Source organism: Melanotaenia boesemani, chromosome 6 (genome assembly GCF_017639745.1).
Source record: "Melanotaenia boesemani isolate fMelBoe1 chromosome 6, fMelBoe1.pri, whole genome shotgun sequence".
In the NCBI taxonomy this organism is placed as follows: domain Eukaryota; kingdom Metazoa; phylum Chordata; class Actinopteri; order Atheriniformes; family Melanotaeniidae; genus Melanotaenia; species Melanotaenia boesemani.
The window spans coordinates 15,134,689-15,153,117 of NC_055687.1; the positions used below are offsets into that span (position 1 = coordinate 15,134,689).

At 40.3% G+C, this 18,429-nt stretch overlaps 1 protein-coding gene across 3 annotated transcripts in view; it reads right to left on the reverse strand.

Annotated features, from left to right (window-relative positions):
• The window catches only part of erfl1 (Ets2 repressor factor like 1), a 92,989-nt gene that overhangs the window by 33,738 nt on the left and 40,822 nt on the right, over positions 1-18,429 (reverse strand). Inside the window, exons 1-2 of one of the 3 annotated variants that reach the window (XM_041987101.1) lie at positions 18,106-18,229; positions 5,865-6,026 (exon numbers count right to left, since the gene is read on the reverse strand). The gene's annotated coding sequence lies outside the window, so the exon portion shown is untranslated. Of the gene's footprint in view, positions 1-5,864; positions 6,027-9,494; positions 9,580-18,105; positions 18,230-18,429 lie in introns of those variants that run through there. The other 2 variants (XM_041987099.1, XM_041987100.1) reach the window with 2 other exon arrangements.

Sequence of the window (18,429 nt, forward strand, 5' to 3'; positions counted from 1 at the left end):
TATTGATTGCTGCAATGACCTGCAGTTATCCCCCCAAAAATCTGTAATATTGCAGAAAAAAAAAATTTAATACTGGAGTCTAATTCTGTAAAGTCAACTTTAGGATATAATACCAATGATCACAGTGAAACTCGCTGCTTGTTGGAACCATTTCTGATGGTTTAAATACACAAATAAGCAAAATATAACAACATAGTGTTACACATTTCAATGCAGAAATTTCTAAGTCATGTTGGGGAGATTTCTGTTATACCAATAAATTAAAATACGAATGAATGTATGCTATTCTTTGTGAGAGAACTTCTTTATCAATGACCCCAGCAGATATCATACAAAAGTAACATGATAACAACTGTGTTGGATTAGTTCTTACAATCTCTGTGACTGGACGAAGACAATCTCACAACAAAACATGATAGTTACATCAGTTTCCAATTAAAGTATTGAAGTTTGAGTAATAAAAATGCTTAAAAGCTGTACAGTGACTATGTTGTCTCAATGAAGTTCTCATTAGAGACACAGCTTTCATTTCAATGTGCAAAAGCTGATGTTAAATACTGTATCTCCATATGTTCTGCCATGTGATGACAGTCACACTTGACGCCATCATGTCTATTTTCCACATTATGTCGATTTGGTCACAAATGCCGAAGCTACAATTATACTCACCACACTGGTAACTGTGAATGAAAGGGGAAATGTCAGCACAGTGTCATAACTATTTATAAGGTGAACTGGAGGCACTGCATTCTTCATCCTAAACAGCAGGTGTCACTACTGAGAAAATGACACAGCTACACTGCAGGAATACCACAAGATTTGATTTTAGGCAGATTTAATATTTTTATAACATTTATAATAACTTTGTGTTTTAGGTTTTGATGGGTCGTCTTGTAGAGACGGACCTGCTCGTACAATTTTCTTTGCAGCTCTTTCTACAGTTTAAGCCTTCACGTGACATGAGAGGTGCACGACCCCAAAACACCTAACTTGCCAGTTCTTAAGATGTCAATTTTGCTGTGAGCTGAGATGGTGAGCATATACTTTGTGTGATGAGATGGAAGGAAGGATGGGATACAGGAAGCACTTCACTACAGACTTCCATGACCCACCATGTAAAACATTTTAAACAGTGATTTAAATTTTCTTTTCTAATATATATATATATATATATATATATATATATATATATATATATATATATACACACAATAGATTGTGACCATAAATGCTCTCATTATCTGTTGAAATGGAGAGTAAACATTCTTGTACCCATGTGTATATGTAGTAATCTGTTTCATTCAGTTCTCTTGTGAGTTATAGTGATATAGACACTCAAGTCATGAACACAGTGAGGCCCCCCCAACAAGTTTCATCCCTCAGAAAGCTCCATCCATACCAGTGTGACAACACCTGCTGGTTTCTCACTTTGCTCTCTCTTCCTCCTTGTCTCCTACCTTCTCTGTTTCTGCCGGCTGTGACTTAGTTTTCCTCTTTCTTTCTGTCCACTCTTGCTTTTATTGTGCCATTTTCTGCCACTTTAGTCCAAGAAAGAAAGACCGTAATGCAATCTCTCCCCCTCGCCGTCCCCTGCTGTGAGGGAGAGTAGCTTGGCCTGTGTGCTGGGCTGGGGAGTGGGGGGAGAGACGGGGTCAAGGTGAGCTCTAATACACTATTGATCCGCCCCAATTGAAAACCTGATGGAAATTTTACCCCCCTCCCCTCCTTTCCTCCTCATCCTTCCCTGCACCCCCCGTTTCACTCTGTTTTTCTCCCCACCTCCTTTCTTCTATCCTCTCTCCCTTCCCATCTCCCACTAGTCTCTTCCCTTATGTTTTTTTTCCTTTCCTGTGTGTATCCTCCCTTGTGTCTGGAGTCTTCCTATTTTTCAGTGTCTATTCCCGTTCTCTCCAATCTGTTTTCTCTCCCAACTGAATGTCTCTTTCAACCTCTGACCACTTTCTCTCCTTTGCTATCTATGTGCTGAACAGCACTCACCCTCCATGTCTTTTAAACTATGCTTCTAATCATTTTCTTTCGTCTTTTCTGTTCCTTTTGGTTTCGCCATCTCCCCTTTCTCCAAGTCTGTTCCTCTCTTTTTACTTTAGATCCCACACCAACCCACCCCTCCCTGCTGGTTTCGTCGCTCTTAGTCCTTTTCCCTCACCCCCCTGTCTGAGTGTGCATCAGATGGTCCATTTCTCTCTAACCCAGTGCATATTGATCCCTATGGCAGTAGCATGCAGGGCGAGGGCTGTGAGGACCACTGCTACAGTGTATTAAACGCCACAAACGCTTTGGACGTGGGGCCTGAGACACGCCTCCCCGGCAGGGCCCTGTCAATAGCTGCTCCCTCCTGTCAACAGCAGCCAAATGGCCTCTCAATCTGGGACTTGTGATGAGCCACAGACACAGTTCATAGATACTGCAATAGATGTGCCACAGAAAAACAGAGAGCATCTTTAAGGGCGTGAGGGCAGTGTACAAAAAAATAAAATAAATAAATAAATGATGCAATATGAAAGATGTAGATGTAAAAGCATTTGCCCAATAATGGCGAAATGCTTTGAAAAAAACACGCATTCAACTTTGATGTAAGTCAATCAAAACCATGTTTCCATCTAGAACTCCTAAAAATGCTACAACCAAAATCTATGGCCTCAGCTTTTTTTTTTTTTTTTTTAATTTGCTCAATTCTTTGCCTTAACAAGCTTTATAATAGCAGCTGTTGTCCTGCAGTTATGTGGAACTGCAATTACACTCGTAGTTGAGGGTGCAACACACTATTCAAGCACATCAAACAAAAGAGGCACAAACATTGGAAAATACCAAACAATGGAGATGGCAGAAACAGAAGTAAACCTTTTGCAGCTACCCATTACTTTCCTACAACAAGACAGACCACAACCTCTCCCTCTCGCTGACTCTATGCAGAGTTGGCTGCTATCACCGCACTGCTCGAGTGGGAGATAAATGGAGAGAGTGTGTGCATGTGTGCGTTTGATTTATGTACTGTTGTGTACGTGTCAGACGGCCGAGCTATCAGGACCACCATCTCCCAATAGACACAGAAATGCTACAGCAGCAGAGGGACCCCTCTGTCGACCCTGAGATCTCTGATACACATCTGGAACAACGAAGCGCACCAAGCAGGGATTGGAAGGGCTGGTTGCAGGTGGAGAAGGAGGAGGAGGGAAACTCTTCATTGCTCCTTTGCTTTTCATTTTCATTCAGAGGAGATTTATCCACTTTGTCTCTCTTTCTGTGGAGCTTTATGTCCTCTCTGCTCTTTGCTGTCTCATTAGATCAAAGAGAAAAAGCAACTATATTTTCAACTTTAAACTCAACTTTCCAACTTCTGTCCATGCTCAGAGAAGTGATCTCACAGGTAGTAGGAGATTTTTGAGCTCTGATAGTTAGAAAGAAGTCATTTTGGTTGTGTTGCAACATACACTGTACTATCTCTAATTTGTCCACTTACTGGCATCCTGAGTTCAAACACCTGTTTTATTTTCCTCCTTTTCTCTTTCAATCACTCTATCCTTGTCTCACTCTCTGTCTCCTCTTTCCTCCCCCCTCCCTCTCTTCACCCTCTCCATCTATTTCTTTCTCTCTAGGAAGGAATCAGTCTCACCTTAATTGCGCTTAAATCGGATTAATGACTGACCGGGGACAACTTGACTTAATCTCTCTTCTAGTAAATCTCTTCCTCTCCCCTCTTCTCGTACATCACTCTTATACACTTTATCCTCTCCAACCCCCACCAACCCCTTGCTCTATTTATCTCTTGTCCTCTCCTTTTCTGCCTCCACTGCTTTCTCCCTCCATCTCTTTCTTCTTCTTCTTTCTCACCTTTTCTTTCCCAATCCATGTCCCTCCCTCTCTCCATCACTCACCCTGAGAGTCAATCATTCTCACATCTATTCTGAACGCACTTTGTCATGCATCAGCTCTGGTGTTCCTCTTCCCCCTTTTCATATACTTTGAGCATCTTTCTATCAACCTTTAACTTCATCTTCCTGAGATTTGCCAAAAACCTCTTTGATTTGGCTGCCAACCTGCTGCTTTGTCTGTGCATGTCTTATTCTGCTACAAGGTTGGCCATTTGTGGAGTGTTGTGTTAATACACGTCAATGTGGTCCTGTCATTGCCTACTAAGTGCTTTGGCAATACTAGGGATCTCCTGTCATGCCAGTTCAACTAATCTCAATCGAATTACATTGAACTTGTATTGAGATGGCAATAAAGGACATGAGCGTCTGTCTGTGTGAGCACTGAAGGAGTTAACATTCTCTCACAAAAAACACTGCAGGCCCACACACGAATTGGTAATTGTCATTACTGACATTTTGGGTGTTAATCTAAATGGCATTAAATACAAATAAATCTGCAAGAGGATAAAAAAATGGCAAAGAGTTAAGCAAAAAGGAAAAACAACTGACTATGTCACACTGAGGTGATATTTGTTAAGAGTGAAAGGGCAAAGAAATGTGCCACCTTCCAAACCCCTGCAGCTCAAAAACAGAGGGAAGAAAGAGGCCAGCCTTGTGGACAAAAGCTCATTTTCCTCTTGGTTGCACACTGCTGCAGGCGGGCTAACATGCCACAGGAGAATTCAACCACTCATACACCTTTGTTTTCCTCAGGTTTTTCTCAACTTTACACACAGCTGCAGAGCCATAACTAAGACTGAACCAGGTTTTCTGTGTCAGCCCAGAAGGCATGTTCATGGCCTGTCCAGCTAGAGGCAAATTCAATGATCTGAGAGCCAGAAAGTTGCCCGATGCTTTTGAATGTGACAGACAAAGTAGAAGCTGTCATTTCCAAACACAGGCACATTTGTTCACCTCACAGTTTTGCTGGGAGATACTTCCACATCTTCTTTCTTTTTATTTCTCTCTACTCACCAACTCTTTTCAAACAATCCCTATCTCCTACAGCTCCCAGGCTCTGCATGCCCATCTGCTTACCAGCACTCCAGTGCTTGTCCTGCCTTGCTCTTTCCCTCTGAGCAGCCAGGATTAAGCATTTATCTCGGTGGTCCTCCTTTCGCCCTAAACACCCGTGAGGATGATAAGAGTCGCTAGGATTTGTCAAATTGTGAGCCATTGATTAACTGACCTTTCACACCTGCAAGTCTTTCAGCCACTCCACTAACTGCCGACAGGCTAGATCGAGAGATAGATGGATACATCTAGCTGTTATTATTGTGTACAAGTTTGTAGTTACCAGGTGTGGCAGTAAGAGACAACAGAGGTGTGAGGGCCATAGGAGGGGTGGGGGTAGGAGTTAAAGAGAGGAAAGGGGGGAGAACAGCAGAGGTTCAGAGATAGTGAAAAAGATACAGAGGAGTCCTTCAGCTGCCCTATAGACTTTAGGTGTAACAGGTAGAAGTGTCTAGAAAACAGTAAATAGACTTAAATAATTAAACCATGCTAAGGTGCATTAAGGGGCTAACAGGAAGAATTTGAAAGGCTAACAGGAGCTGAGGGAGCCTTTCAAACATTTGCTGGCTGGAAGAGAATCTTGAATGTGGACAAAAATGTTGTAATACCTTTTATTATTTGCATATAGATCTGTGCTGTTTAACTGTTGGAAAAATACATGATAAAGAAAAAGACAGTTTTTTAAATGAAAAATGGAAAAATATTTTGATAATTTAGAATTTGCTGCTTTGTAAATTCTTAGTATAACATTAAGGAAGCACCACAAAGTTTTTTTATTCTTTACTTGTCACATTTTCACTCTGTAGCCTATATTTAAAGTGACCTTAAATCCAAAATCTGACAATATATTGAAGAAGACATAGACTTTGAGAAAACTTAGCAGCTGTGCGCGTGACAATGAGGAGGAAGTTCACCCACCTGGATCTCCGCCTCGCCCCGCCTCAGAGATGCACCTGAGGCCGAAGCCCGATCACTGTCTCTGGGGCTGGACTGGAGTTTCTTTGTCGCTGCGCTTGTTCCGATCCGGGAAGAAGGAGGCAACGGAGGAAAGTGCCGCTGTAACACTGCACGAAGGCGTCACTAAAACAAACAAATCGTGAAATGAATTGTCATTGCGACTTCTCAGTGGAAAGTCTGTCTATCTCTCTCTATTGAAATCATACTCTGAAATACAAGAAATAACTAGAAGTAGGAGATGTGGCGCTTTGGCCAAGTTGTGTGGTGCCGATCCTGATGCTTGTGTTCAGATGTTTTCCCGAAAGACCACCAATGCGTAACAGACCACAGATCAATCACCTTATTGACTCCTTACTGCGATGCACTGACGGGAAGGAAGAAAAGATTCCGGTATGAACTTAAACTCATTGGATTTAATCACTTGGTACATCTTTGGAACGGCCTTAAAGAGTAGTATGGTATTAATTAGTCTAAAATCTTTATAAGTCAGACATAATTTCACCAATTTTTGTTAAAGCACTCTGAAATGTAGGCTAAATATCAAAATGATCTTCTTTTATGCACAGGATGTCTCCTGGGTTAGCGGCACACAGAGCGGACACAGAGGACCTGAATGCAGCACGGCGGGAGGCTTTGCTGTCTTGTTATCGATATATGAGAAGCTTGCTGGAAAGGATATTGACCGCACTAACTAGCCGCACTTTGATCATACGAAATTGCTTTCCAAATGACAACACATTAAGGATGAGAACATTTTTAAGAAGGAGAAGAGGGTGAAAAAAGGAAAATCAAACCATCTTCTCGCACCTGTCAGACGTTTCTTTTCCATATGAGATGCAGAGATGTGACCCCCCCCCCCCCCCCCCACACACACACACACACACACACACATAACACATAAAAAAATAAGCTGAAATTCAATTAAATTATTTGACAGTTAAAAATTTCGTGTAAAACATAAATAAATAAAAGAGTCGCTACATGTTAAATTGAACATCGGGACGGCGCTATTTAGATTTGATTTTAGTGGAAATGACTGACAGTCATACGTAACACCAACTGTAGCAACTTGAAACAATAATCAGTAATCTAAGTAATTATAAATATAAAAGGATGACAATAATAACATGATTGGAAAGTAGAAAAGATGGAGGTTATATTTTAAACCGAACTCTGAAAAGTCTTGTTAGTTCGATGCAACATTTTCCTCTTCTTCTTCTTCTTAATAATAATAATAATAATAATAATAATAATAATAATAATAATAATAATAATAATGTATGAACACTTTTCGTTAGAAGTAATTGTCCCATTTTATTTAAGTAGGCCATTACTACTACTATTATTATTATTATTATTACTATTATTATTATTATTATTATTATTACTATTATTATTATTATTATTATTATTATTATTATTATTATTATTACACCCTCCAAATACGTTTTTGTCTACACTGTGGTTTTGAATAAAAAGCAATGTTGACATGCAGCAATGGCACTGAAGTGGACGGATTAACGAGTTCAAATCCAACCGTGAAGAAGTGAAAGATCAAGGAAGTGAGGATGAGTGACGTGGGAAGAAATTTCCCCAAATGCTATTTCTTGTCGGAAATATTTCCACCTGCTATTGACAGCAGAGAGATGGTCGCGAGAGGCGGCGCAAAATCAGGGGGAACCTTGTCCAATAACAAAAAGAAAAAAGGACTGAGTTCATGGACGACATGGCCTGAGAGACTTCACACACACGTATCACAAACTAGAAACATAGTGGAAAGAGTCAGGATTTAGAAAATAATTACAAATACAGAATGACCTGAAATCAAGTCAGGATTTTTTATTTCATCCACCCCTAGACGTAAAATAACAATAATTATTGTAATCCATAGATACAAAAAAGTAAAGTTAGACTAATTTTATTACTGTTATAATAATAATAATAATATTATTATTATTATTATTATTATTATTATTATTATTATTATTATTATTATTTAAATAGAATACATGTCTGATGTAATTTCAATAAATTTACCAAAATCTTCTAATCGTCTTGTTTTCTGTGTGAATCACGCACGCACTCTCTCGCGTGAACACGCTTCCAAACTTTTTGGGAATCAGGCTGTTTTGTGTAAAGTTAAATGAGAATAACTGACACCAGAAAAACAACATTGGTTGGGGTTAGGCTGGATCCATTGATCGATCTCTTAATCTGCAATAGTTACATGCATGTATTGATTTACAAACACGGTTTATCTGGAAAAATACTGGCACAAATAATTGATGGAGTACACCCGCGGAGCGCATAAATATGCATCAAAGTTGTAAGAGAGCAAACACCTAAAAAAAGAAGAAGAAATCGTATGAGGGAGAGACTAGACATATCAAATAAAGATTATTCCAAATATATATATTTTTCAAACTGGACTCCGCATGTGTATCGATGCGCCTACTTCTGAAACGAACTCCCAAGCGAGTCTGGAAGCACACACAAATCAGCAGCTTCACTCCTGTTCGAGTAAACTTCAGCATTTTCCTTTGGTGAAAGCATTGACTGGTGGTCACAAAAAGCCCATCACTTCAGGCTGCTTGTCTGTTTCTTTCTTTCTTTTTTTTTTTTTTTTATTATTTTTAGGGAGGGTGAAAGAACTGTATTTCATAGAACCAAGGGTTTAAATGTGAAAAATGCCCACAAAATTAGCTAAGATGTTCTAAAAACTCTGGTTCAAGGTGGCTGCTGAACTTTAACTTAACTTGAATTGAGAAATGAAAACAAAATTTAAACATTAATCCATTAATCAGTTTCATCAAACGCTAAGCGTTTGCAGATCATGTGCAAATATGTGGCAAAGCTGGTAGCATGACACACACACACACACAAACAGGCCTGATGAATGCACGACACTCCACACAAACACGCACCGTTTGACATATTTAAGAAGGTAAATCAAATAGGCCCACTCACACAAACACTCACACATATAGCCTACACACACACGCGCACAGATCAGAGGGAGAGACGGTGAGTTATGCACCGGCTAAGGTCTCGTGCAGCTCGCCGCGTGAATGGCTGTTTAATTGACTGATTGATACGGCGGCGTGGAGGTGAGAGCTGGACGCCTTTACAAATAGAGACATTTAAAGGCTAATCCGGGCCAACGCAGACAGCTGAATGTACAGCAGAGCCTTTCACACCTGCTCACGACAAGCCCGACTATTAAGCACCCTCCTGCTGAGCGCGAAACACGCGGGTCGCACTTAAACTTTAAGAGTGTTTCCAAAAGACACAAGGATTCCCATGAGCGCCGGAAAAAGAGCCTGTGCAGTTACGCACGAACCAACTTTTTGTTGCAAGGGTATAATGTAGTTCTGAAAATTAATCCAATTCGCACAAAAATATCAGATCAGATAAAAGGGTAATAATGACAAAACTCCATCAACAGCACCTGTCCCCACTCTTTGAGGCATAACAGCTAAAATCCAACAATTACAACTTTTTTTTCTCGGGAAAAAAACAATAACCGGGTGAATTTAAAATAATGATAATAATAATTTGCAATAAACAAAATGAGCAAATAACACAACATACCTTCAGTTTTATGCTTTTGGAAGTGGTGTTCTCACTGGCTGAAGTGCGACCAGTCAATCCACATGCATTCACTCTGACGGCGCACGGAGGCAGCAAGCGGAGAGGCAGCTCTACTGCCAACCTGAACCCGGGAAGGAGAGCAGAGGGAGGGGGGGAGGAGGGAGCGATAAGATGAGGTGTGCATCTCTCCCTCTCTCTCCTTCTCTCTCTCACTCCGTGTGTATGTGTGTGTGTGCGTGTATGTAAGTAGTTAATTAGTAAATCCCCATTCGCTGTGCCTCGGGTCGGTTTGTTTTCCCCGGTCGACAAGCCGAGAGGAAAGAGAATTTGAAGTAGGATTCGACCCGTTTCCGCTCCTGTGTCTCATATATAAGGTCTGTGAGTGTGTGTGAGTGTGCAACGCAGTGTTGTGTTGGTGACTGTGTGCGTTTTCTTTTACAGGGCTCCCTTTGCTGCCACAAGAAGAGCCCCTCTACAGCATCTCTAAGCCTGCACTTGAAGAGGAAGCTGCGTTCCCGACACCAGAAGTTTACTTTGAATCGCTCACCAAATTCCCCAAACAAACAATGAAAGTGGCCACTTCGAGGAGTTTCAGGCGACATTGCGAGTCGGATTTATGCGCAAACTGTGTTTTCAGTGACACAAAAATTTCATATATAACATTAGCTGTCCAAAATTCCTTCAATATGTAATTGATCTTCAGATAATATAAAGAAAACATAAACCTAAATCTCTTAATGTGGAGCTCCACTCCACATAGAAGAAATCCGTCACTGAATTTTCCACGCAGCAAAACCCACATCACAATTGTCTTCAACTCAGCTCATGACTTCCATCAACCATGAGTGAAATCACTCCCGCAAAGCATGAGCAGAGCACTCCATAGCCCAGCTCATGTGCCAGTATATCGACTCTGCCCTTAACAAACTTTAATTATTTAATTGATCCCCAATCAGCAACTTAATAATCAATTAAGTAAACCAATGGAACTCACTTGAGTGCAGAGAGCCAGAGTCTATGACAAGGGAATCAGGAGAAGAGAGAAGGAGAGGAGGGCAGAGATTGAAAGGGTGGGGAAAAGGGGGCAGAAGATGGAGGTACCGTAGCAACGGGATGCTATGATCTCTGCTGGTTGTCAGATGAAGATGCCAATGGAATAAGATCACAATCGTGTACTGCCAACATTTTATGTCACTACTCATGAAGAAAAGCCAAAGAAAAAAACACATTATTCTAGCAGCAAGTTTGACGGGTGATTCAGTGTTTACTGGGGCTCTTTTTCTGCCAAATTGTTCAAATGTATGTACTGTCATACCACTGTCTACTATTTAATCTGGACATTGTAACTGGTGAACGAAAATAATCAGCAACTGACTCTGTGAAATGACTTGTGTTTGATGTTATCTGAACACAAACAATATGATGCAAAACAGCTGAGGGGCAGAGGCAGGGAGTAAATGGAGCATTACGAGCACTACTACAAGGCCATGGTCACAGCCACAGCCATATATAAATCACCACGCATCCACATAACAACCCATGCACCCCTTTATCGCCCTCTAGTGTCACCTTGTGATCTCAGCCTTCCATCACTGCTTGTTAACCCCTGGACTAGTGAATCCATCTGTTCTCAACTACTTGCCCCAATTTGTGCGTTCAAGTTGTACAAACACATACATGGAGTGTGTAAGCCTGTGTGTGCAGCTGTTTTTTTCATCTTCCTCTTTTTTATTCTTAATAAATGTTAGCTGTGTGCATAAGGGTGTGTGCACGTGTGTCGTGCAGAAAATATCAGACACTTACACACTCAGCAGATGAAAGCTTTGCCAATACTCTGAATCCCTTGAGGGTCTTGACAATATTGATGTGACTGTTGGAGTGTGTGTGTGTGTGTGTGTGTGTGTGTGTGTGTGTGTGTGTGTGTGTGCTGCTGGTTCATATAATTATGGATGTTTGTTGCATTTCTACATGTCACCCTTTAAAATATAAAATCAGATGCACTGAAACATGTCAGTAACCCCATAACCAACTGATCTCAGACCAGCTTATTTTTACTCTTTTCCTCCCCTTCCCTCCTGATCTATGCTCAGCAGCTGGAGCGTCTGAGCCTCTGACACCTGGGAGGTATATGTGACAGAGTGGGGAGGCGCTGGAAGAGGATGAAAAACTGACCTATCACATCCCCATTGACTGAGTTAATTAATATAAGTAGAGCAGGGGATTCTTAGCTCACTTTTCACTGTATGGATTTGCTGTCTCTTCACATTTGGTATGTTTTATGTCTATTCAATGCAAACTCAATGTGTTCCGTCCTGCGGCACAATCATGACAGCTAATTTTGGGATGTGAGGTGTTTTGATGGGGTGGATTTTAATTGTGGCACAACAAAGGGCCTTGGTGTGACAGACTGATATAAAATCTAATGTGAATGGTTGTTGTCACATTAAAACAGAGGGAACTGTTAAAGAGATAAACACATATTTTGGCTCAGAGATACTATATGCTTCTTTCTTTAGGGTCTAATAACACACAATCTTTTACAAGATTCAAGGAAGTTGAGTCGGCACTGAAATGAAAAAACGAGGAAGGGATGGAAGCAGGACAAGGAATTCCTCACAGACTCTAAAACACTTCTTTATGAGGGTGGAAGACAAGAAAGAGGAGTGTGTGTGTCTGTATGTGGGGGGTGGAGGGTTGACACAAGCAGGACAGACAGGAAGACAGGCAGTAGAAGGTGGGAAATGGAGAGAAAAGGAAGGGAAAGAGAGCAAGAAAGAGCTCCACTGCCTAGTCTTAATCTGAGCTGTTCTGATCAATAGCCCATTTCCCATTGTTGCCAGAGCTGTTCGATCGCTACACCACGGAATTAACACACCCACTTTAATCTAGGGGGAGAGAAGCGATGGGAGGGAGGGGAGGGGGAAGGGAAAGTGGGGAAGAAGGGGGTTAAGGGGGTGAGTGGGGAGCAGCTGTGGAGGCATTCTCAAATGAAATCAAATCTAATTGTTATCACTGTAGCCGCTGCACTTATTACCACCACCGTTCCAATTACCCAAAGACCATATAGCTCTTTTTTTCCTTCTTCTCATATTGCGTCATGAAGTGTAAACTGGACGTAAATAATCCAAATTAGTGTTTATTTGTTTCAATTGGTCAGCTGTAGATTGGATTGGGCTGGGATTGTTGAAGGTGTGGAAGGCTTGCCTCCTCAGTAAACAGGAATGGGGTCTGTGGTCAGGTATATTGAAGCAGATACACTCTAATATCTAGGTGTCTCGGTTCACATCAACTGCTGTACGGTGGTACCAAAAGGGTTTTGTGATGTAAAGCTGTTTTATTATAAAAACATTTATTTAAGCATTGCATCAATAAGACTGTACTCAGGATTGCCTTAGTGAAAGTAGGGGGCACTTGTTGTGGCTGCAGTACAGATAGAGTTCATGTGATTTCATGTGTGGCAACCTGAAACTCAACAAACATAACAAATATTTTGAATGCAGTAGTTTGCAAAATAATTAGCAGCTTGTTTGAACACAAAGTAGGAACTTTGTTCCTGTTGTAATATAAGGGGCTGATAAATTCCTGCAAACACCCCTCTTCAGTGAATGCTATGCATGTTTATTTATTTTTTCTTTTTTGATGAGCTTAAGTGTACCATGACATGTACAGTGATTACGGGTTGCCCAGGTTGCCTCAGCGAATGAAATGTAATAAGTATCAGCTCAGAAAACAATCCTGTTTTCTCATCATATAGAGTGCAGGCAACCTATTAAAAATCCATTGGTCACAGAAGCTACAACGGCCAGCATAATTTCAATGCAATCACCAAATGTGATGGCATGTGTAGTATTTGTTCGTGTGAGATATATGAGATGCAAGTAAAAGGTGCGAACTATCAGTAGGTTAGGTTAAAATAATTTAAAACATTAAAGTAAAAAGATTAAAATCTTCTAGATCTCAATGAAGGAAGCTCATACTTTGTGCAACATAGGTTTCCACAGGCGTTGGCATGCTAACTAACTAGCCTGTCCCTTCATGGAATACCAGTTTGTACTACAGCATGTGATAGTGATTCAATTAAACATACTGTGTGTTGAAGTACTTAATCAATAAATGAAACTTTAAATGCAGATATAGCTAAAGTTCTTGGCAAACTGCCACTGACCAGCAGGAGATAAGGAGGACCAGCTGGGTGACTAGGGTTTGCCTTTGCACAGACAAGTTTTCTCTTCCTGTACTTCAACTTCTTTGCACGCAGCTTAAAATGCTCCTTTCCCATGACACTGGAAACAGGTGGCAGCTACAGCCACAGGCCTGGTTCTTAACTGCAGCAAGCTGAGACTGCATGTTTGTCAGTCGATCATTATTCAGGTTTGTTGGAGGATCTTTCTGCTATATCTGTTATATCTTTTGTATTGATTTAAGTACCTTTAGGTTCAAGATTAAAACACAAAAATGTATGTTTATATCATGACAAAAGTAGCTTCTTACCACCATAAACAGACAAACAAAGACTCTTTTTACCACACCATTCTCTATGCATTACACCATCAAGGTCCTTGGGTCCATGTTGGACTGTAACCAAAGTGAAAGCCAAAGTCTTTTCCACTTTCATAACAAAGCACCCCCACATTCACTCCTCCATTAGTAAAGTGAACACTTGTGCTTTCTCAGTATCAACACTTGAGTTTAGCTGTAATCTACAGCTTTAGGTATCGCCAGTAGAATCTTTGCTTGCCACTTTCCCCTGAGACAGCTTGAGGGGAAAACACAGCAGCGAAGCTCTTCCCTGCCACCCGAGGCTACCACCCAACTTTACCTTCAATCCATTCTACTTATTCCAGTCCTTTTGAAGTAATTTCATAACAGAGCAATTTTCTCGTTAGCGTTTGGCTTTAATTGTGGGTAATTAAGCGTGCTCGAGCAGTATAGAGAGCTCTGTTCGGAGGACTGGGGGGAAATTAGTCGTAGTTCAGCTGTGAAATATGGGGTTAAGTGGGAGACGGGAAAGGGAGAGGAGAGAGTCGAGGGGGGTCACTGATTCCAAAACAGGGTTCACACAGACTAAAATCTGCTTTGGGAATAGCGTAAGATGGCAAAGACGAAAAGAAAAGAACACAAATAGATCATTTTAGTCATAGTTCAAATGAAAGCTCACCGGGGTTAAGGAGACTCTTTGGAGAATAATTGTTACTGGGAAAAAGGAAACTGACAGAAATGAGTGGACAGTGGAAGCTGTGGTTTGTGTCAAGATAACAGAAAAAAAATCAACAAGTGTTCTAAAATTTACATCTGAAACCAGAAAGACTTGCAAATTACACAATGCAGAAAGTTTTTACTTCAAACATCCAAGTCATTTAAACTTTATTTCTTTACACAAATGATGAATATGGTTATAAACGTCACATAAGGAGTTTACCAACAGGTAAATCTGAGCCAAACGTGTAATGTCTCCTGTGTTTTTGTTAACACTAATTTTCCCAGTGTACTAGGGCTGATCTACAGTAAGTTAATAAATTGAATTTAAGAGCTTGCCAGTGTTCAGGCCATTTTTCAGTGTACAGGCATTTCACCATTTGCCTCCTTTGAAGCAGCAATGTGTATACATAAGCAAAACCCTGGGGTAGCGCTATCTGTCCTATCTGTCACCAAGTGGATTATGGACTTTACACAGGGTGAACTTTGATAAAATGCACCACCTTACCCTTTGCATCCGTTAATGCTTTTATTTTAACCCCATAACAGCTATAAACGTCGATGTGGCCATAAAGTAGATGAGGAATGATTGGAGTCATTGACTGTACAGTCAAATGCTCAGTGGATGGGGACTAACTCTGCCAGGTCCTTTATGAGTGCTTCATTCCCCCTGTGGAACAATCCCCACTGACTATAATGAACCCGTTAAAGTCTCTATAAATATTGGCTTCCATGCTTAGTGATTGTTTGAATACCTTGGAAATAGACCAGTGTTTGCAAACAAGTGGCTGGGCGTTGGAGATGGCGAAGCTAATTCCTAATCAATGCAGGGACACTCCCTTACATTGGCCCTTTCTGATTCATACAGAAGCTGCCGATTTGATATGGTTTAGAATAAGCACAAAGATATCGTATTGATTAACACATTATCATTGTCAATAAGAAAGGTTCTTACCAGAAGACGTGAAAACATCAGGGGTACCGAGACGGGAGTAAAGTGAAAAAAAAAAAAAAAATAAATAAATAAAAAATCAAAGTGGAGGGAACCTAACTTCTTGTTTGTTCCAATATGGAATTGAGACCTAAGTCAAACCATTAATAATCACTAAGACGTAATCACTCTATTTTGTCAGTGGTACAGATTTGTTGTAAGCTAAAGTTCTTTAAAACATACACCCCTAGTCAAATGTAGGATCCTCCCCATGATGATGATCCAATTTTAAGGGTTGTGAATGTTTTTTGTGTTGAGCAATGAATCTTATTGCTGAGGTACGTTATTTGGAAATGTAGATCTATATTTACCATTATGTGTGTTTTAGGGCTTTGATGAAACAAGTGGTATTTGACACCCTGAGAATGAGAGTATTTTGCCAGGAGATACTCCAGCCAACTAAGAAGTATGTCACATTGAGTCCCTTTGAAAAAGATACACCACCAAGACTATCAAAATGGTTTCACACAGATACAAACTGACTGAATACAAACACGTTTATAAATCAACAATCTGATGTTATTCTTTTAAATAACTTCAATTCTCTTGATTTTCATTTTGATTTCAAAGGTCCTGCATTTAATCTGATCTTAGCAAATTACGTTGATGGACTGTTATGTGTGGCCTGAGTCTGTTTTTGAAAAGATGAGTAATTTTGTTGTGCCGTGTGCTTGTATGGTCTGAATGATAAAAAGGCCCTTTTTTACTTGACTTCCTTCAGAATTTGACTGCTGTGCAAAGCTAAAATGAAGGATATGAAATAATAAAGGAAATGTTTTAAGGTTACTATTCAGTTTCTTTGTAGTAAAAAAACTGATAAGTTGTATTTCTGCATCTGCAGTCATACAAGTCTGAATGCATTTGAAAAATCCTGGTTGGTTTTTATATTGCAAAGTTTGTGGCAAAGTAACACAGGTAGGACAAAAGTAAAAGCAAATAAGTGTGGCTTTAAATTGCAATTCATCCAGAGGCTTAAGTTCAATTTGGGAAGCTAAAACTAACACACAACTCCGGTTTTAGATTCAGCACTGTCAGTACTCTGCAAATTATTTGCTCTGCTTTATGACCTCAGTCTTTTAAAGTATTAACCAAATAGCATTTAACACCAGCAGCTGTGTTACACTCATCATTTCACGCAGAAGATTGGATTCTGGGATATCAGTGTGACGTTTGTGACCTGGTGCGACATGAACTTGAAATCAATGAAGAGGTCAATGTGACGGTAACCAGAGGGGGCTTTTTGGACACCTTGACCGTCACTGGAGGATTTGTGTGCAAAGGACAGTATGATAAGCCAATTACACATTTAACTATATTCACAATGAGCATCAGTTCTATATTAGTCAGTGCAGATTTTCTTTTCTTTTTGTAATGTAAAAAAAATATATGTAAACACAAAAACTTGATTACAATCAAATGACTAACTGTAAACTTAACCTGCTATTAGATGCTGTGCATACAGTGAATGAGCCAATGTCATGGTGACCCCGTGTGAACATTTCTGTTTTATAACTGAAATTAACACAATGTAAAACTTGAAAAGAAGTAGAAAGAAGTCCAAATGCACGTTCACAAAGTCTGCAATCCTGCATCAAAGCAACAGCTCTGGAGTGTATCAGTGCGACATCAAAGATAAAGAGTCTCACTTCTCTGCTCTCTGTGTTTGAGAAAGAGTCCTTCATAATCACAAAAACTGAGCAGACCACCCCAGGCCACAGCAATGCTGGTGAGATCTTGAATTGATTGAAAATCTATTTTATTAGAATTGAAATGTTAAACTTGATCACATCTGATAGGTGTCAGGTGTATCTTAACAATATTTGTGATGTAGCTTTTTGCCCACCACACTGAGGAACGTATTCTGTAAACTTCTACTGGTTTTATACCTGTAAACACATAGTTTACAGTTGTGTCAGCTTCTCAACTGCTTGGTAATGGTCACTTCTGGTAGGGTATTCCATAGAATGATTAGCCTATAAGTTATAAGCGTATGCACGTTTGCGTACGTGTAGTTTTCTGTTGGACAACTTTTTGGAGAGAACGTCCATAAAGTTTGTTTTCCACTTCTTCAGAAGTTCTTTGACCTTACATCTGTCTGTCATCAAGCCCTCTCTTTAAGATGCACGACACAGATGGACAAACAACAAATGTAATAAGTTTCCATTAAAAAAAGAAGAAGAACAAGAAAAAAGAAATTCTTTTAGGAGTTGTTGCCGATCTATTTGGAGGGAGATGTACAGCGTACTGAGCGCTAATAGACAACTCTGGCGCACAGAGAGCCTCCATCAATCAATTTCTGCAAGAAGTGCGCATGTTTCCTCTCACCAAAGTGCATCATATTTCTCATGAGACTCTAATTTCTGGCGGCTTTCTAAATTATTAATGCCACCTGTCCGTAACAGAATAAGGAAGTAAGATGCTTACCTTCACCGATGCACCTTCATTGACTTGTCCAGCAGCTCCCAGTTGGGTTGAAGGGAATCCTGTCGACGTGCGTAGAAGACTGATGGTAATCGTACAATTTAGGAGATCGGAGACTTCATCCTTCCTCCTGCATTAAACTACATTGGTGAAGAGTTTCTCTGACATGATGTACGAGTGACAATGTGAGGGAAGAGCAGCAGGGCGACAGGAAAAAAGGAAAGAAGGAAGAATGAGGAAATAACGGGAGAAGAAAAGTTATCCTCGGAGAACCAAAAGTTGACAAGAAAAAAAAGGGGCTCCGCTACAGCCTGCCACTGTCCGAAA